Genomic DNA, 21,891 nt, shown 5'->3' with positions numbered 1-21,891 from the left:
CACAGAACTGCCACTTACTGGATGTGGTTTTTGCTTCTCGCACCATTTTTTTTTAAAATCTAGGAACTAGTATATGTGAAGGTTGGATTAGATTATGAGGACACGCAGTCCTCTTTTATTGTCATTTAGTAATGCATGCATTATGAAATGATACAATATTCGTCCAGTGTGATATCACAGAAACACAGGACAGACCACGACTGAAAAACTGACAAAAACCACATAATTATAACATATAGTTACAACTGTGCAAGCAATACCATAACTTGATAAAGAACAGGCCATGAGCACGGTAAAAAGTTCAAAGTCTCTCGAAAGTCCCACATCTCACGCAGACAGGAGAAGGAAGAAAACTCTCCCTGCCATGAGCTTCCAGCGCCGCAAACTTGCCGATGCAGAACCCTGGAAGCACCAGACCACAGTCCGATTCTGAGTCCGTCTGAAAACTTCGAGCCTCCAACCAGCCCTCCGACACCGAGCAACATCTCTGCCGAACGCTTCGACTCCAGCCCTGGTTGTCAGCAGCAGGAAAAGCCAAGGATTTTGGGGCCTTCCCTCCGGAGATTCTCAATCGCACAGTAGCAGCGACAGTGAACCGGGCATTTCCGAAGTTACTCCAGATGTTCCTCCATGCTCTCACGGCTGTCTCCATCAAATCAGGATTGTGCACGGCATCCTATTTACAAATACGACATATCACCAGACAGGCTACGCGCGCTGCCAGGAGATCCCAGGAGATCAGCAATTTATGAGTTACTCAAAGCACCCTGTCTGGCACCAACAACCATCCATAGTCAAGGTCACTTAGAACACGTTTCTTCCCCATTCTGATGTTCGGTCTGAACAACAACCGAACCTCTTGACCATGTCTACACGCTTTTATGCATTGAGCTGCTGCCACATGATTGGCCGATTAGATACTTGTATGAATGAGGTGTACAGATGTACCTAAGAAAGCGGCCATTGAGTGTATGTCCCCTGGTTCTGGAACCCTTTGCCATTAGGATCTTTACTATGCATGATTTTAAATCAAACCCTTTCCCTCACAAACCTCTTCTGTTCCTGAAACAACCCTCCCTGAAACCTTCCAATCTGTCCTAAGAGGTGACACTTAGAAACGAACATAATACTTCAGCTCAGGCTGAACCAGTGTTCTATAAAGATTCATCATAACTTCCCCGCTCTTGTGCTCTGTGCAAAAATTTATAAAGGCCAGGGATACTGTATGAGTTCTTTTAAAAATCACTTTCTCAACCTGCTCGACCACTTTCAATGAACAATGCACAGATCTGTTTTTGTACCGGCGTCATGTTGTGCCCCCCCCATTATACATTTATTCTTTTATTCTTCCCATCAAAACATTTTCCAGTATTGAATTCCACCTGCCTCCCATTCTGACCGTACCCTTAAAGTCTATGACGGTCGGGCTCAGATTCACCACACTTCAAAGTCAAAAGGAAGAAATTAATGGGAATAAAGGTGAATAAATTCTCAAGACCTATGCCCTGAACACCCAAGGCCATATCATTTATGCTGAGAAAAGCAGTGGCCCTTGTACCACTCCCTGTGAAGTTCAATTATTTTCAGGCTGGAGGCAAGGTATAGTTTCTTCATGGGAGACACAAGGGACAGCAGATATTGGAATCTGAAAATTAAAACACACTGCCAGAAGACTGCGTTGTGGAGAGTATCCTGACTGGTTGCATCACGGCCCAGTATGGGAACACCAATGCCCTTGAACAGAAAAGCCTACAAAAAGTGACGGACACGGCCCAGTCTATCATGGGTAAAACTCTCCCCACCATTGAGCACATTTACACGGAGCGCTGCTATGAGAAAGCGGCATCCATCATCAAAGCCCCTCCCCACCCATAAACATACTCTCTTTCATTGCTGCCATCAGGAAAGAGGTACAGGAGCCTCAGGTCCCACACCAGCTGAGTCAGGAATAGTTATTACCCTCCATCCATCAAGCTCCTGAACCAGTGCATCACTCACCTCAATATTGAGCTAATTCCACAAGTTCTGGATTCACTTTCAAGGATTAGACAACTCTTGTTCTTAGTACTGTATTATTTATAGACATTATTATCATTGTATTTGCACAGTTTGTATCTTAGATGTGTGAATGATGTACTTCGATAATAAATTTACTCTGAACCTTGAACTCAGTGCGTCAGGCAGCATCCGTGGAGGCAAAGAACACGTCGGTATTCCAGGCCATGGTCCTACTTCAGATGTCTCCACAGATGCTGCTGCGTGCCCCCAACTGTTCTTTCACTTCTTTGTTATGTTGTACAGTATTCATGTGTCAAATTGTTTCAATTGCCTGGGAGTCAACATCTCTGAGGATCTATCCTGGGCCCAACATATTGATGCAATTACAAAGATGACACAACAGCGGCTATACTTCATCAGGAGTTTGAGGAGATATGGTTCGTCGCCGAAGACACTCACAGATTTCTACGGATGTACCGCGGAGAGCGTTCCAACTGGTTACATCACTGCAAGGTATGGAGGGGCCCCTGCTCTGGAGTAAAAAAAGCTGCAAACTCAGCGAGCTCCATCTAGGGCACTAGCCTGCCCAGCATTGAGGACATCTTCACAAGGTGAAGACTCACGAAGGTGAGCTCCATCATTAAGGACCCCACCACCAAAAGACATGCCCTCTGCTCTTTGCGACCATAAAAGTGGTGGTACAGGAGCCAAAAGATGTTTGAGGAACAGCTTCTTCCCCTCCGACATCTGATTTCTGAATGGACATTAAACCCATGAACACTGTACCTCGCTACATTTTTGTCTCTTTTTGTGCTACTTATTTAATTTCACTTATATATCTTTTTTATTGCAACTTATACTTTTTAAAAATTATGTAATACACTGCTGCTGCAAAACAACAAAATTCACGACATATGTCAGTGATATTAAACCTGGTTCTGATTCTTTTTGTAGAGTAACTTTCCTATGCTTGCTTGTATTTTTAGATAATCGCTATACACATGTAGTCGTTGAGTGAATTGTCCAGTAATTACAGTGCAGTTGCTTCTGCATGTTCTGAAACTTCTTAGCAGGTGTCACATTACTTGAATTTAGCTACTTTATGGGTTAATTAGGGTGGTGGGGTGGAGCTACGTCTCTACCAAGAAAGGTTAGTGCTCCTGCCCGGCATTAGCCTGCAGGTCACCCTTGGACAAGGTGTAGCACCTGCTTAGTTAGCCCCTGATCAGTGTCACGTGAAGCCATGGGAGCAGGTGGTGGATGGTTGTACAAGCAGCTGGTGCAGATCACAAGTCCTGGTTATGTGATCACTGACGCCAGGCAGACAATCTCTGAAGAGTATTCATGGGAAACCACTTCTGTAGAAAAATTTGCCAAGATTAATCGTGGTCCTGGAAAGACTATGATCGCCCCTGTCATACGACACGGCACGTAATTAACCTATTGATTTCGTTGTTATCACTGGAATTTTGTTATCTTTAGTCCGAGTTTGAGAGCACCATGCCCAGTTTTTTCTTTATCTTTTCTTTGGTCTCCCACCTCTCTCTTGTTCGTATTTTTTTCTTGTAACTTTTGTAAACTTCTGTAAAAGGCAAGATTTATGCCTCATTTTTGACTTGCAAAGAACCTCTAAATCACAAAACTCTCCAACTATTATGAACACTTACCTGATGTTTATATCCCTGCATCTCCATTCTCTTTCCTTCCTTCACCTTTAATCACCATGACAATTGCAGTACATGGCACCTTACTGAATACCTTTTGAAAGTCCATTCGTATCCCATCAACTGCTTGTCCCTCACCTCTCCAACGCTTCATCAAGAAATTGTAAAGTTGGTTGATGTTGTTTGCTTTTAGCAAATCCAAGCCGACTTTCTTTAATCAGATTTAGATTCAGATCGAACCATACCGTGAAATGCTTTATTTGCGTTAACAACCTGCACACCCAAGGATGTGATACGGCCCACAAGTGTCGCCCCACATTTCGGCACCAACATAACATGCCCACAATGCTTGACACAACAACACAAGCACCAACAAAACAAATCAACAGCAAAACCCACACACACACACAAACAAGCAGCCAACCCCAAGATGGGCCAACTCTAGGCCTCCAGTTCTTGGCCCCAAACTCTCAGATGTCAGGCCTCAAACCTGTCTGGCTCTGACTTCTTAGATATCAGGCCTCAAACCTGTCTGGCTCAGACTTCTCAGACATCAGGCCTCAAACCTGTCTGGCTCAGACTTCTCAGACATCAGGCCTCAAACCTGTCTGGCTCAGACTTCTTAGATATCAGGCCTCAAACCTGTCTGGCTCAGACTTCTCAGACATCAGGCCTCAAACCTGTCTGGCTCAGACTTCTTAGATATCAGGCCTCCAACCTGTCTGGCTCAGACTCATTGACTCGACCTTCAAGCCTCTACCTCCCAACTCGAAAACTGTGGTCTTTCTTTGACGTTGCTGACCTTCCACCTCTGGACTCACCGAGCTCATGGTAGCGTAGCAGTCAGTGTGGTGCTACGACAGCTCGGGGCACCCTGGAATTCGTTTTCAATTTTGATGCTGTCTGCAAGGAGTTTGTACTTGCTGCACATGAACGCACGAGTTTCCTCCGGATGCTCCAGTTTCCTGCCACAGTCCAAAGACGGACTGGTTAATAGGTTCAACGGTCATTGTAAACTGCCCTATGATTAGACCAGTGTTACATAGGTGGGTTGCTGGGTGGGTGCGGCTCATTGGCCAGAAAGACCTGTCCACACTGTATCCATAAATAAATTAATTAAATACTTGCTGACGATTCACGGTGTCTTTGATTATTGATCAGAGACCTTACAATGCCACTCAGGTTAAATTGAAGGGTCTGTGGATACTGAGAGTATCCCCAGATGCTGCACAACTTTAAACAAGGGCGTATACACTTGCAATATTCTGGACTCCAGCTGCCCCAACTAATATCTATAGACTTCCCTTGGAGTATTATGGCCAGGGCCTCTGTAAATTGAGGCTTGTTTTTGCTCAGTTGTAATTGGACGTAAGTTGCCACCTAACCCTGTTCCAACCTCACAACTTGCATCCAGAAGCCACTTTATGAGATACACCTCAACATCTGGCACAGCGGCTGCGATATTGATTCTACATTTTCTTCAAGAGATACAGAAGATGAAAGAGAACATAAAATGCAATTAAATAGTTACAAATCCATATAGTAGCTCACTATTTTCTAAAAAGAAAAACAGTCTGATTATAGATGGTCAATTTTTTTTTGTGTGTGGTTTGCAATGCTCCTGAACTGTAGTTCATGGCCACGACTCAGTGGTCAGACTCTTGGCCAAATTTAAGGCTGTGGATTCAAGTCCAAATCCAGAAACGTCAGCACAAATCTGGGCCAATGATGATGTGCTATGGAGGGGTTGTTGCACACAGATGGAGGCAATAGATTCAAGAGTGAAGATTCATGATTGTTCAATGTCATTTCCCGTACACAAGTGAAAAGGAGAATGAAATAGTTGTTACTTCGGATCCAATGCAGAACAAAAAAAGATAAAGAACACAGTCATAAAAAACACAATAAATATAAATACATAAGATAACTTATATACATAGATTGATTGTATGTCCATAAAGTGACGCTTGGCACAGGAGTGTCTGTACATAAGGCGATGCTGACAGGAAACCATGTTGTTCATCCATCATTGTCGTCGATGAGGACCTCGACACCATTATGATGGTGTCGAGACTAGCTCGTGATTTGGATTTAAGTGAGGGAGAGTTGCGCAGCGTCAGCCTCACTCTCTCTTCCCAATTCCCATCTGGATCCAGTGGCAAGACAGAGTCTAGACGGCTGGAGATGGGACTAGGCGCAGTGGATAACCAGGAAGTCTTCTGCGTCTTGTCCTGCTCTACACGTTCCACGACGCTTTCAGAGACCGCCTTCTTGACCGTTGGACCTTCCATTGGTCTCGTCCGCTCAATCCGCTGGAGTCTGTCTTCACATGCTGGGATAGACAACTCCCTATCTCACCGAGGGTTTGAGACCCATCAGCTACCCTCACCTGGTTTAGCCGGCTTGTCGAAGCCGTTGCCCAGGGTGTGGCCGCTGTCGCATGCAAACAGGAAATGCTGACAGGAAACCATAAAGTAGTGGTGGAGGGGTGGGTTAGTGCGCGAAGTTTTGATCAGCCTAACTGCCTGGGGAAAGCAACTGTTTCTGAGTTTGGTGGTCCTGGTGTGGATGCCACGTAGCCTCCTCCCTGCTGGGAGTGGACAGTCTATGAGCAGGGTGGGTGAGATCCTCCAAGATGTTACTGGCCTCTTTCTGGCACCTTTCTGTATACGTGTCCTTGATTACGGGTAGGCATTGGTCAATCTTGACTTCCCATTGTGAAGTCTTCCTGAATAGGTTCCTTACGTCAACGATTCTATCGCTGCTGCTTCCCACACACATAGAACATGGCAAAGGAACAGGCCTTTTAAACTAATTAAATAACAGGCTAACAAAACCAATTGCTTCTGCCTACACAATGTCCATATCCCAACCCCCCCCCCCACGTTCATGTGTCAATCCAAAAGCCTCTTATATGCCCCTGTTATATTTGCCTCCACTACCACCCCTGGTAGTACATCCCATGCACCCACCACTCTGTAAAAAAAAAACTGCTCCTGTACATCTCATTTTAACTTGCCCCTCCTCACTGTGAAGAGACAGAACTCAGCCCCTCTCACCATACACACATACCCTTTCGTATAAGACATTTCAATCCCTCGAGATCAAAAAGGTAAAGGCAAATGTAGGGAATTTGAAATTTAAAAATTGCTGGAAACACACAGCTGGTCAGTCAGCATCTGTGGAGAGAGAGAACTCAGCTCCTCTCACCTTAAGTAATATGCCCTTTAAAATTAGGCATTTCACTCCCATGAGCTCTGAAAGGTAAAAGAGGCTGTTGAGCCTGTGTCTCATGTGGAAAGGATGAACGAGCGAAGACTTAACTTTGGAGCGAAGGAGGATGAGAGGCAATTTGATCTGAATTGGAATCAGGTTTAATATCACCGGCATATGTTATGAAATTTGTCGTCTTTGTGGCAGCAGTAATAATAGGGAAAAAAACTGTGAATTACAGTACGTACGTCACATCCGCAGTTTCTCTGGTTAGTGGACGATTTCCCTCCACGCCTGACTTAGTGGGGAATCGCGTACGAGGCAAGATACAGCCGTAGTTTGCCATTGCCATCTGCTGGGTGAGTTTCCAAAAAGATCACCAGCTCGTAACCCAGCACAGATGGAAAGCGTGCAGGGGAGCCGGCTGGATTCGAACCTGGGACCTTTCGTTCCAAAGTCCGACGCTGATGCCACTATGCCACCAGCCAGGTCACTGCACCACAGTAAATATATAAAAATAGTTAAATTAAATAAGTAGTGAAAAAATAAAAATAAAAAGTATTGAGGTAGTGTTCACAGGTTCAATGTCCATTCAGAAATCGGATGGCAGAGGGGAAGAAGCTGATCCTGAATCATTGAGCATGTGGTTTCAGGTTCTCATAACTCCTCCAAGATGGTAGCAATGAGAACAGGACACGTCCTGGGTGATGAGCGTCCTTAATGATGGATGCCGCCTTTTTGAAGCATCGCTCCTCGGAGATGTCCTGGATACTACGGAGGCCAGTGCCCATGATGGAGCTGACTAAGTTTACAACTCTCTGCAGCCTTTTTTGATCCTGTGCAGTAGCCACCCCCCACCCTACCAGACGGTGATGGAGCCACTTAGAATGCTTTCCATGGTACATCTGTAGAAATTTGGAAGCGTCTTTGGCGACATACCAAATCTCTTCAAACTTATATGATAAGAGGCATAGAAAGAGTGAACAGACAGGGCTGCAATGGCTAACACCAGAGGAAATCCTTTTAGGGAGAATGGAGGAAAGTTTAGGTAAGATGTCAGAGGTGCTTTTTTCAAACACACAGAGAATGGTAATTGACTGGAGTGTACTGCTGGGGTAGTGGCTGAGGCTGATACATTTGGGATACTTAACTTTATAATTTAACTAGACAACGGGGTGACCCGTTGGGGCACCCTTTGAGAGAAGGGTAGTGCAGTCTGATGTGACCAGAATGAACATTAAATTTTCCTGAATGCTATTGCTACCTCTTTGATTTGGAAATTAAAGAAGAAAAACTCAGCTTATGAAAGAAGAAAGACACATAGCAAGACAAATATGTGAGCAGAATGAACATTACATATCCATGAAGTAAATTTGAAGGAATCGGGCATGCTGGGTCGGGTCTGGAATTTAATATCTGATGTAATGATGGATTTGGTCTTGAATAATCACAGAAGGATTCCATCGATTCCTAGTTGGAATGACTTCTTTGGCACCAAAGGATGTTATTTGGAAGAGGCAACTGTATTGTCTGACGTTCTTCCTGAACTCGTTTGCAATAAGTTCAACATTGCTGTAAAAATTGAGTTCATTAGGTAGAGGCTGCAAATTGCCTATCCTGACCTTTCCCTTCATACAGCAGAAATGTGTGGTTTCTCCAGTGAATAGGGAGGCACGACAGTGAGGACATACTCTGGTCATCGAACCAACATCAGCAGAAATGTGACGGCATGCGAGTCGTGCATTTTGCCTTGCTCTTTCTCTGTCGAGGTATTGTTGTCAAAACGAGTTGATCTTTCCTTTTCTCCTCTGTCTCTTCCTCTCTCCTCCTTCTCTGCCTGTTTTTGTCATTCTGGAGACGCGCAGCCCTTTCATCCTTCGTCTCTTCATCTCTTCCACCATTTGTTCTTTCTCTCTGATCCTGGAGTCGTGCGGCCCTGGCCTGATCGGATTCTTGTTCTTTCCTCCGTCTGTGCCTGTTGTTGTCATTTTGGAGACCTGCATGCCTGTCCTCCTCTGTCTCGTCTTCTCTCATCTTTTTTATCCTGACTCTTTGATCCTGGAGTCGTGCGGCCCTGGCCACATCCGATTATTGTTCTCTCCCTCTCTTTGCCGCTTCCCAACGACGTTTGGTGTCATCTCTTGACCATAACGTCCCCCTTCTCTTTCCACGTGGCATAATTAGGCTATCCATATATTTTACCCTAATGCTTGATAGAAGATAGGAAGCAGTAACCAAAGCCTCCAAGCTGCTGAGGCCGGCCGTGTGCATTCGTCGGGCTGTGGTGTCGCGGTCTCCATGGAAGGTGGAGCCGGCTCTGTGAGCATCGTGAGGTGCTGCTGAGGCCGGCTGTGCGCATGTGTCGGGCTGTGGTGTCCCGATTTCCATGATGGCCGATTGAGTCTCAGGTGAAAGGCAGCCTGTTGAGTTTTGGCGAATGAGCAATTTTATACGAATATATAACCCTGAACTTTGCCTGCATTCTGTAAGTTAGCGCATTTTAATTCGATTTAGCCAAAAAAAGTGCTGCTGTAATTCACTATTTGCGCTAATTGGAGGCCACAAACAGAGAGCATGAGCATTTTAGTAGTATATAGATATATTACTTGTAGAAGCACCTCCTACTGTAAAGTGGAACCAGCAGTGCTATGTGGATTAATATCTCATTGTAAGTAGGACAGCTGCTAACATCCGGCACACGCATCTCTCCAAGGACATGTTACAGGAATGATGCACCTTCTAAGATTTGATGTCAGGATTTATTTAAGAAAGATACTGTTGGTGTGAAAGTAAAGGTCGCTCAAACAAATCCTCTTGGTCAAAAGGAAAGTTTTTCTTTATACTCTGTACCATGGCAATCAATACGAAGAAGATTGTGCCTTTCCCCCAGTCTACGGTCTCAGGTTGCAGGAGCAACACCTCATATTCTGTCTGGGTAGCATCCAACCTGATGGCATGAACATCAACTTCTGCAACCTTTGGTAATTTCCCCGTTCTCTCCCTTCTCTCTTTGTCCATTCCCCGTTCTGGCTCTTCTCTTACCCCTTCACCTCACCTACCTATCATCTCCTACTAGTGTCCCTCCTCCTCTTGTCCACTCTCCTCTCCTATCAGATTCCTTCTTCTTCAGCTCTTCGCCTCTTCTACCTATCACCTCCCAGATTCTCATTTCATGTCCCCGCCCCCACTGACTCACCTATCACCTGCCAGCTTGTACTTCTTCTCCTCCCCGCCATCTTTTTGCCCTTCTTTTCCCACCCCGATGAAGGCTCTCGGCCCGAAACGTCAACCGTTTCTCTCCGAGATGCTGCCTGACCTGCTGAGTTTGTGTGTGTGGGTCCCTCAACTCGACCCTTGGCTCTCTAGTGACCCGACGGGTTTTTCGTTGAAATCCAATTCTGCAGTCGCCCTTGGATACCATGGGCATAAGAGTCCTGATGAAGGGTCTGGGCCCGAAACATTGACTGTTTATTCCCCTCCACAGATGCTCCATTGTTCCTCCAGCATGCAGTGTGTACTGTTCTGGATTCACAGCATTAGCAGAATCCCCTGTGTTCAAGATCATGATAAAATGGCACTTTTTCACCCACTTGTTGAGCACTGATTTCCAGGAAGGATATGATTGCGCTGGGGGAGTTACAAGGATGTTGCCAAGTCTGGAAAAAAACATGATCATGTTGAAACATGGGATAGGTTGGGATTGTTTTCTTTGGAGCAGAGGGAGCTGAGTAGAGACTTAATTGTGGTTTACAAAGCTGTGAGGGACCTAGACGGAGCAAATGGGAAAGGCCTGTTTTATTTCATAGCCACATCTGACTCTGTGGGAGTGGATTTAAACTGACTGGTCATGAGATTAGAGCAGAGATGAGAGGAAACATGCTTTCATAAGACCATAAACATAGGAGGAAATCTGGCCATTTGGCCCATTGAGTCCACCCCGCCATTCCATCATGGCTGATTTATTTTCTCTCTCAACCCCATTCTCATATGTCTATCCGCGACTTCTTAAATGTTCCTAAACTAGCAGCCCTGGCAGCACACGAACTGCTACCTCTGATATCTGCTCTATACTTTTCCCCCATTCATCCTAAACGGATGGCTTCTGGCATTAGCGATCACCCCCCCCCCCCCCCCGGGCAAAGGGCATTGACTCTCTACTCTATTTTACAATCATCCCTCTTGTAATCCTACATACCTCAATTAAGTTGGCTCTCACCCTCCTTCACTCCAAAGATAAAAGCTCTCGCTCGTTCTACCTTTCCACATAAGAGGAACTAAACAGCCTCCACCTGGGCTGAACAGCTTCACGTTCGTGTTTGTTATTCAACCGTACACATGTATGCCACCAAACAAAACAATGTTCCTCACTACCAAGTGCATATAACTCACACACTCACACAAAGTAATATTACCACAAATAAATTAATACTAAGGTGCATTTACGACACAAGTTAAAACATAAACCGTATAATGCTACTGGCGCTTCATATGATAAGGCTAAGCTCAGGTTGGAGGAGCAACACCTCATATACCGTCTAGGTAGTCTCCAGCCCCTTGGTATGAACATAGAATTCTCCAACTTCCGCTAATTCCCTCCCTCTCCCTTCCTCTATCCCTATGTCACTCTGTCCCCTCCCCTAGCTGCCTATCACCACCCTCATGGTTCCGCCTCCTTCTACTACCCAATGTTTTCCTGCCTATGATGTCCCTGCTTCCCCTGCCCCACCCCTTTGTCTTTCAAATTACTGGTCTTTCAACTGAACCTACAAGCATTCTTCAAATCCTTCCCCCTCCTTCTTTCTTCAGTCCTGACGAAGGGTTCTGGCCCGAAACGTCGACTCATCATTTCCACTGATGCTGCCCGACCTGCCGAGTTCCTCCAGCGTACTGTGAGTGTTGCTTTGATCCCAGCATCTGCAGATTATTTTGTGATTATCATACGTGACAAGACCTGGGTGGTGGGAGGGAGCTCAGTAGTCTCACGGCCTGGGGTAAAAAGCTGTTTTTCTCATCCTAACAGTTCTTGTCCTAATGCTACGGTATCGACGGTAGAGGGTCAAAAGAGATTGTTGGACGGATGGGAGTGATCACTGACAATGTTAAGGGATCTGGGTTTGCAGCGCTCTGGATAATTATCTCCAGGGTGGAAGAGAGACCCTGATGATCCTCAGCAGTCCTTGCAAACCTCTGTCAGATGCCTCACAATTCCTGTACCAGACGGTGATGTAGCAGGTCAGTTTTCTCACTTTCCACGCTGTCACTGCCACGTCTGTTGTATTTCCTCAGGTTCCACCTCTTTGAAAAGCTCCCCAAAATGCTGAAGGAACTCAGCAGGTCAAGCAGCATCTATGGGGGGGGGGGTGGGTAGAGGAAGGAATAAACAGCCAACAAGTGTTTTGACCTCAAATCATCGACAGTTTATTCCTCTCCATAGGTGCTGCCTGGCCTGCTGAGTTCCTCCAGCACTTTGTGCGTTGCTCTAGATTTCCAGCATCCGCAGAATCTCTTCTGCCTGCCTCTTTGGAGGTGTTTTAGACACTCGGCAGAGGTTAGAAGCTGAGATAAATGCCAGCTGGTTCAGCACCAGACCAGGCAGCCATCAATCAAACAACTTGAGCATCTATTTTCTACTCTGCTCCACTGTCCTGCATTTGAACCAATACTTTCTAATTTACACATAATCATTATGTAAGACTACACCATGGATGGTCCCAAGCCTGACTGCAGAAGGAGGAGGGCTGGGCATGGGGCTAGCATCTCTATTCAGTAAAAACCAAGTGCAACAGGAACACCAACAGAAGCTCCAAAGATCTCATACCTGGGAGAGGAAGGATTTTTGCATAAATGGGTACAAAGGCTGACCCAGGGCAGAGATCTCTGGCGAGCTGCTGCCGGCGGCCTGCGCCCAGTAGGGGCGATGGACTTAAGAAGAAGAATACATTATGCAGAATTGTTCAGCAAAGATCAACAACTCAACTGCATCCTTAAGCTCCAGTGAAACTTTTCAAAGAGATTTGTACAAATGTAAGTCTCTCTCTTGTACATGCTGCAGGGCAAATGAAAATTGCAAAGGCTCATAACCACTGTCCCTTCTAAACCGCGCGGACGCACCCGCACACATAGCCTTTGCTGCTGCCCAGCTGGAATCGGGCACAGCTGAAGTTTATGAAACGTGAAACATTTTCTTTGGTATACTGTATTTCATTATACCTTTCAATTACTAAATTAAATCAAAAGTATATGATTTTTCAATTTCATTCTAAATACTCATAGTATGCATATTACAAAAAAGGCATTTAAAGTGCCGCACAGTTTTCAGGCCGTGTAAAAAGTTCCTGCTCAGAGCTATGGTTGTTCTGAACAGCTGTAAATAAAAAACCTTAGAGGAAACAGAGCTCATAACATCTCCTAGATTTGTCAATAGAGCTGTTCCACGTCTGACAATTCAGCAACTTAGACGATAAATTATAGACCACAGTTTCAAAGATGGCCGCCTATGGGAGTTCAGATACTACCACAAACTGGCGAGCAGCTGTTGGCGGCCTACGCCCCAGCAGGGGTGGGGAAAACCTTTGAGGTTAGAGCATCATTCCCCTTCTATTTATTCCTCCAGCTGTCTCTGAAATAGATTAACTGATCATATATATGGCTGTCCATGGGAACTTTCCACCAATAGGCTGCTGTTTTTCTAACATCATAGGTCACTGTTACAAAGCGTGTTGGAAAACACAGGTTGTGAAATGCACCATACAAATGCAAGTCTTCCTTTCTTCTGATAAAAGACCATAAGACATAACAGCAGAATTAGTCCATTTGGTCCATCGAGTCTCCTCTGCCATTCCTTTCAACCCCATTCACCCACCTTAACATTAACCCTTTCCTTACTGGGATACTTCTTGTGAATGTCTGCTGGACCCTCTCCAATGCCAGCATATCCTTTCCTAAACATGTGGCCCCAAACAGCTCACAGTAGTCTAAATGGGGTCTGACCAATGCCTTACTAACTGGCCCTCCATTGGTCAAGGTCAACCATGGACACTGTGTCCTTGCTGATTATGTGATATGCAAGCCAGGGCAGTATGATACGGAGAACAAGCTGTTGCCCAGGCATCAGACTCCCCCTGTCGCTGATGAACCCAAAAGAATGTCACAAACCGATACAGTCTGGCACTAGCGACATTGCAGGAGTTCCTGGACAGCAATGTAGGACTGCCTTTGGGACTCCAGATTTTTCCTCAGGCTTTACTCCCAAAGACCGTCCCACGAGAGGGTATAACCGCTAGGCAGTAGAGGTTTGAGATCAGAGTTTTCCTTCTCCTAGATGAGCTGCCAACCACGGCCGACAAGCCCCATCTGCCCAAAGCGACTGGCTTTAAAGGTGCCAGTCGCCAGCCTTTGCCCCTTCTCCTGTCAGTAGAAACTGTTCTGCCGGGCTTAGTAGCTAAGCCTGGAGCTGGACTAACGAATGCTAACACTACATTTGCTTTCCTTACTGCCGACTCAATTTGCAAGTACACAGTATAATCCCCACTCATTAACTTAATTATAAAGGCTAATGGGAAAGCAGGGTTCTATCTAAAGGGGGTGAATACCAGGATACGCTACAATTGGACAGGCACTGCTGAGACCTCATCTGGCATACGGTACTTAATTAGGTTCATTCAATTGTTATGTCACCTACAGAGGAACGGGCTTGTCAAGTCAGTGCCAGCTCTAATTTGATTCAGGGCATCTCACTTCAGGAGGAATATCCAACAGAATGACACCAATTCACGGGAACAGCCCTCAGCACTGAACTGATTCCATAACCTGGGGACGCACTTTCAAGCACTCTGCGAGTCATATTCTCAATATTTATTGACACACTGCATGGCATAGGCCCCCCAGCAGCGCCACCCCCCAACCCACAATTTAATCCTAGCCTAATCATGGGACAATTTACAAAGTCCAATTAACCTACCAACTGGTGCATCTGGGAGGAAACTGGAGCACCAAGAGAAAACACACACAGTCCCAGGGAGAACGTGCAAACACTTTACCGGCAGTGGCGGGAATTGAACCTGCCTCACCTGTACTGTAAGGCGTTGTGCTAACCACTATGCTACTGTACTGCCCAATTTTATTATTGTTATTGTTTTGTTTTCCCCTTTTTTGCATTTGCACCATTTGTCACCTTTTGCACATTGGTTGTTTGTCTTTATTTGTGTGTAGTTTTCCGTTGATTCTGTTGTGCTTCCTTTATTTACTGTGAATGCCCACAAGAACATCAATTGCAGGGTGGTACCTGGTGACATATACATACTTCGATAATAAACCTTTCAACATTAAATACAAGGTCTGAACTTACATTGCCTCAGCTACATACGATTAAGAGATGATCTAATTAAGATGGCTTAAACAAAGATTGAGGAACTATTTTCTCTGCTGCTTAAAATTTGCCTTTAAAATTTGTACCAAGTAATTTGGCGCCCTTTAACACAGGAGGCAGTGGGATCCTGTACCCTCAGCGATAAAAGGAGCTGAACTGTCAACCCCGACATTGACAGATTTGCGTTAGGCATATGCGTTGTGTATTAAAAAGGACACAAGGAGAATTCACTACGAGGGGTTACAGGCAGATTAGTTGTGACGTAACAGCAAAAGGACAGACTGAAAGGCATGAGGAACTGATGTCTGTGAACAGTCGCTGGAGTAAAAGGGATTAGTAACCTGACTAACTTAAGTTGCAAGATATTGGATACATAGGATGAGAGGAAAAGTTTTAAATATCCCGGTCACCATACTGTTTTTGAGACGTCCTTCCTGTGTTAAGACAATGTCAGCTCTACGTTGTGGTCCAAAAGCTACCACAACATTTCTCGAAACAAAGCATTTCAACAACATCTTCATATCAGCAAGCTAATGAAGGATAGTGGCTAGCACAACACTTTACAGTACATGCGACCCGGGTTCAATTCCCGCCGGTGCCAGACTGCGTGGATTTCCGCTGTGTGCTTCGGTCTCCTCCCACCGTCTAAAAAATGTACCAGTTGGTAGGTCGTTGCTCATTGGAAATTGTCCCGTGATTAGGCTAGGGCTAAATAAATAAATTCACACACTTTATTTAAAAAATTAAAATACTACCAAGATTTTTGTTTGCAGTCTTTTAGTACCTCCAGTAATGCAGAATGAAGTCAGTTAGAATGACTCACTTGGCCTGGATCATATTGGCAATTCCATTTAAATCACACTGTTCCATTACAGGAGCCCGCCACACATTGCAATCCTCTACTCCCCGGACAGTCATGACTGTGTGGCCAGATTTTGCTCTCACTCAATCTACAAGCCTGCAGGCGATGCCACCGTAGTGGCCGCATCTCACATAACAATTAGTCGGGAGTACAGGAAGGAGATAGAGAGCTTGGTGACAGGGTGCCATGGCAACAACCTTTCTCTTAAGGCTAACACAACAAACGAGCTGGTCATTGACAACTGTAGGGGAGGTGGGCAGTGCACATGCTCCTGCCTATGTCAGCAGTGTCGAGGTTGACAGGGTTGAGGGCTTCGAGTTCATAGGTGTGTACTTCCTGTCCTGGTCCAACCACGGGTGAAGTCACGGTCAAGAAAGCTCACCAACGTCTCCACTTCCTCAGAAGGCTAAAGAAATTCAGCATGCCCCCATAATCTCTTACCAACTTTCACTGATGCACCGTTGAAAGCATTCTGTTTGGATGCACGATGCCTTGACATGGCAACTGTTCCGCACGTGACTGCAAGAGAGTTGAAGACACAGCTCACCACAACAAAGGAACCAGCCTCCCCTCTAGGGACTCTGTCTACACTTCTCCGTGCCTCAGTGAAGCAGTCAGCATAATTACCCACCCCAGACATCTTCTCTTCCCCCCCTCCAATGAGAAAAAAATAGAAAAGCTTGCAGCACGTAGTAACGGGCTCAAGGACAGCTTTTATCAGACCTCTTGTACGGTAAAATGGGCTCCTGACCTCACGATCTATCTCATTATTTTCTTGCACATTTACCTGCACTGCACTCTTTCACACTTCATTCTGTAGTATTATTGTTTTACCTTGTTCTACCCCAATGCACTGTGTAATGATTTGAACTGTATGAACAGTATGCCAGACATGCTTTTCCCAGTATCCTTGTGCACGTGTAAATAATAAACCAACAGTAATTATAATAAATTGCTTTACAATATAAATAAATACATGTGATGTACTGATCTTTGATGGGTCTTCTGTGGAGATCTCAATATCAGATCGTAAGATATTGAATTGAATTGACTTTATTTCTTACATCCTTCACATACATAAGGAGTAAAAATCTTTATGCTAGGTCTCCGTCTAAATGTGCAATCATAGTAATTTATAATAATTTATAATAAATAGAACAGTCAATGTAACATCGAAACACACTCAAATCAGCATGAGTTAATCAGTCTGATGGCCTGGTGGAAGAAGCTGTCCTGGAGCCAGTTGGTCCTGGCTTTTATGCTGTGGTACCGCTTCCCGGATGGTAGCAGCTGGAATAGGTTGTGGTTGGGGTGACTCGGGTCCCCAATGACCCTGCGGGCCCTTTTTACACACCTGCCTTTGTAAATGTCCTGAATCATGGGAAGTTTACAATTCTGCACCACCCTCTGCAGAATCCTGCGATTAAGGAAGGTACAGTTCCCATACCAGGCAGTGATGCAGCCCGTCAGGATGCTCTCAATTGTGCCCCTGTAGAAAGTTCTTAGGATTTGGGAGCCCATAGCAAACTTCCTCATCTATCTGAGGTGAAGTCCATTGAGTCTGTTCCTCTATTCAATCATGGCTCACTTTTTTTCAACCCCATTGTCCCACTTTTGCCCTGCAACCATTAACCCCCATAGCAATCAAAAAGCCATCAATCTCTGCCTTGAGTACACCCACTTTGGCCTCCTCAGCCCTCCCTGCCAATGTATTTCACAAATACAATAACTGCTGGCTGAAGAAATTCCTCATCTCCATTTTAAAGGACATCCCTCTGAGGCAGTACCCTCAGATCATAGACTGTCCCATTAATAGAAGCATGCTTTCTACACCAACTCTATCCAGGCCTTTCGGTATTTGGTAGATTTCAATGAGATCCCACCTCATTCCTTTGAACTCCAGAGCAAAGCCCCAGAGCCATCAAACACTCATCACACACAAACCCTTTCACCCCTGTGATCATTCTTCTGAACCTCCTCTGGACCAGGAGTTTCCAAACTTTTTATATGCCATGGACCGACACCATTGAGCAAGGGGTCCGTGGATCCCAGGTGTTGAATTCCTGCTCTACACCCTCTCCAGGGACAGCACATCTTTCCATCGATAGAGCCAAATACACAAAATGCTGGAGGAACTCAGAAGGACAAGCGACATCTATGGAGGGTCAACATTTTGGGCAGAGACCCTTCATCAGGACTAGACAGATTTTCACCCACATGAAGATTAGATTAGATTATGAGGACACACAGATTAGATTAGATTATGTGGATATTGGGGAATGCTCCATTCCAATATCCAGCTCCAATTGAGATGCACCAACATCAGCCCAAAGAAGAAGATACAATCGTGGAAGGAAAACGACATTCAACATCAGGTAGCAACATCTACTCTTTTAGATTGGCATCAAGTGACAAATGTACCCTGTCTACCACACTTGTCAGCAGCTGCCAGGCCCTTTCACACACTTGCTCCGGGAGTTGGTCAACAACGATATTTTAATAAAACCAATGATTGAACACTGAATGAGATACAAAAACACCTGTTACCAAGCATACACTCAGTGGCCACTTTATTAGGTACACCTGCTCATTAATGCAAATATCTAACCAGCCGATCATGTTACAGCAACTCAAAGCATAAAAGCATGCAGACGTGGTCAAGAGGTTTAGTTGTTGTTCAGACCAAACATTGGAATGGAGGAGAAATGTGATCTGAGTGACTTTGACTGTGGAATGATTATTGGTGCCAGATGGGGTGGTTTGAGTATCTCAGAAATGACTGATCTCCTGGGATTTTTATGTACAACAGTCTACAAAGAATGGTGTGAAAGACAAGAAAACACACCCAGTGAGTGGTAGCTCAGTGGGTGAAAAGGCCTTGTTAATGAGAGATTAGATGAAAATAGCCAGTTGAGAGGAAGGTGACAGTAGTTCAAATAACCACGCCTTATAACTGTGGCGTGCAGAAGAGCATCTCTGAACGCACGCCACGTCGATCCTTGAAGTCAATGAGCTACATCCGCAGAAGACCAGGAACACACGCTCAATAAACTGGCCACTTTATTAGGGACAGGAGGTACCTAATAAAGTGGCCACTGTGTGTATGTGGTATCAGTCAATATAAGTAAATGATTCACGGTTCACTCCAGTTTATGCCGCCTTCTCCATCCCACACACCCCAGTGCCTACAAGTCCTCCTCCATGGGCAAGAGCTCAATTACTTATCCTGCACGCAGTCAATTCTAACAAATTTTAAGCAAATAGCTGTTATATGTAACATTTATCAAAGGATTTTATTTTCTCCCGCGTGTTAACTTAATACGTTACTTTACCGTTCATTTTCAAAAGGATTTTACATTAGGATAAAAACAAAATCTCGCCAAATAAAGTTAAAACTCAAGGTCTATATTTTTTATTAAGCAATATCTGCTCGTGACCAATCGGACGGGAACTAACAGGTAGAGTAAAAGATGGTTTCGAGTTATTTGCTTTAACGGAAAGGTGTTCCATTGTACAATAAAGACGGGTTTCTCCGCTGCAATCAACGGGTTCAGGGTTAATGAGGTACTCTCTCCGCAGACAAAACCAAACAGTCTACAAACAATAGCAATGTCACAGATCAATCAGCCCCGTGATACTAAATCATTCTGGGGCTGAGAATTCTCTCGCTCACGACTAGGTGCGGAATAACGAGGCAACACTTAACACCCACCCAGGCATTGCAAAAAAATGAAGTCCACGCTCGCAAAGGTAACCGAGACAATCAGTGTTACAAAAAAATACCTCCTTTATAATAATGCCGGTCCTAGAATAAACGGGAGCAAAGATTCAAAGCCGCTCCTCGCCTCCAAGTAAACGGGTGCAGATCACCATTTACGTAAAATACATGCAGTTGTAATCTCACCAACTAATTCGGCGTCTGGCAGAAGGCAGAATCTCTCTAGAAAGCGGCAGCCGGGTTATCTGCCGTGCAGTGATCGCCCGTCCGCGGGAAACGTCCCTGCCTCTGCATTGGAAGCTGCGAGTGGTGCCAACGATGCGCCGCAGCCTTGCTTCAGGTTTCCGCCCCCCGCCGGCACCGCTCCCTCCTCCACACCCACGGGTGCTCCCGCACTCCTCAGTCAGCGCCGCGGCTGGCGCAGCGGCATTTCACCCCCCCCCCCGGCTACTCGTGCACCTTGGCACCGATGCAGAGACGCCAACAAAGGCTCCCGATTCGGATTCCGTCTGTTTACATTCAGCAGCCTGGCATTGCCCACCGGCTGCGGCTGTTGCCCCGGGACTGCCGCGCCCTCTGCTGGGAACAAGGAGAATTAACGGGCAGCAGGGCGGATCCCGCTTCCCACCAGAGCTCACTCACACCGGGACAGGGCGGCTCCCACTCCCCACCTCCATCTCATTGGTACTGAAGCAGGAGGCTCCCACTCTGCACGCTACCTCATACTGGAGCAGGGCTAATCCCACTCCCTACCCTAACCTCATTCGTACTGAAGCAGGGCAGCTCCTACTCACCACGCTACCTCATCGTGGGGCAGGGCTGCTCCCACACCCCCAGGCGACCTCACTCACACCCCCGCCCTACATCAGTGTCGATGGGGCAAGGCTGCCCTCACTCTCCAACCTACATTACTCACATCAGAGAGGGGCAGTTCTCACCGCCTCACCCGATCTCATACCAGGTCAGAGCAACTCCCACTCCCTACCCTACCTCAAATCGGAGCAGGGCAACCCCCACTCCCCATCCCACCTCACTCACACCGGGACAGGGCGGGTTCCCCCGGGGGCTGCAGACAGCGGGAAGCCCCCACTGCCCACCCTACCTCACGCCAGCGCAGGGCGCCTTCCCCAGCGAGCGGCTGCACCCGGCGGGCGGTCACAACTCTCACGCTTACTCCCTCTCACTCTCCCTCTCCGCCGCAGAGCGATTCCAAATCGCGGGAAAATCAACCTTGAGCAAACAGTCAGCCCTGAATGAGATATAGCGACGAGACAACCTTAAAGGAGGATGATGCTTTTTTTCCATATATAACTGCAGTCCGGGTACAAATCAGACGTGTAATCCTTGTACTGCAATACCGTATACAGAACTGGTCTCCCTGTTTAAGAAAGATAATAAAGCATTCTAATCAAATTCCATCCGGAAACCTGTCAGTATAATTCTCTATCCCAATCCCACGCTGACCTGGCTCCCGACATCTTTCCCACTAATTGGAGAGGCATCTGTTAAGGAGAGGAAAACAACAGGAATTCTGCAGACGCTGGAAATTCAAGCAACACACTTAAAAGTTGCTGGTGAACGCAGCAGGCCAGGCAGCATCTCTAGGAAGAGGTGCAATCGACGTTTCAGGCCGAGACCCTTCGTCAAGACTTGGGGCTTGCATGACTGACAGTAGTGAAAACTGAGAAGAAGCTACTAATATGATGAAGGAAGTCCTAAACATTGCCAGAGATGGAGGACCTTCATTGCTGCCCCAAATGCCAGTGACACACTCAATGGGCTGAATAGCCTAATTCTGCTTCTAAGTCTTATGATCTAAGTTTAAAAGATTCAGAGAGGCAATCGACAAGAGTAGACAGCCGGAATCTTTCTCCCTGAGGTCAACATGTCTAATACTCGAGAACATGCATTTAAGATGGGAAGGAGAAAGGTCAAGGCACTGGAAGGGGTGAGGTTTTTTTTCACACAGAGAGTGGTGGGTGTCTGGAATGTGCTGCTGGGCGGTAGTGGAGGTAAAAATGAAAAGGTCTTAGATATGCACATGAAGAGATATGGACATTAGGTGGGC

The 21,891-nt window shown here is 45.9% G+C and overlaps 1 protein-coding gene across 4 annotated transcripts in view; it reads right to left on the bottom strand.

Annotated features, from left to right (window-relative positions):
- The window catches only part of add2 (adducin 2 (beta)), a 149,177-nt gene extending 128,233 nt beyond the window's left edge, over positions 1–20,944 (bottom strand). Inside the window, exon 1 of one of the 4 annotated variants that reach the window (XM_063057087.1) lies at positions 20,926–20,944. The gene's annotated coding sequence lies outside the window, so the exon portion shown is untranslated. Of the gene's footprint in view, positions 1–20,009; positions 20,178–20,925 lie in introns of those variants that run through there. The other 3 variants (XM_063057086.1, XM_063057084.1, XM_063057089.1) reach the window with 3 other exon arrangements.
- Between the last annotated feature and the right edge of the window lie 947 nt (positions 20,945–21,891).

This window comes from Mobula hypostoma, chromosome 8, assembly GCF_963921235.1.
Source record: "Mobula hypostoma chromosome 8, sMobHyp1.1, whole genome shotgun sequence".
In the NCBI taxonomy this organism is placed as follows: domain Eukaryota; kingdom Metazoa; phylum Chordata; class Chondrichthyes; order Myliobatiformes; family Myliobatidae; genus Mobula; species Mobula hypostoma.
This window is presented reverse-complemented; position numbering and strand designations above follow the sequence as displayed.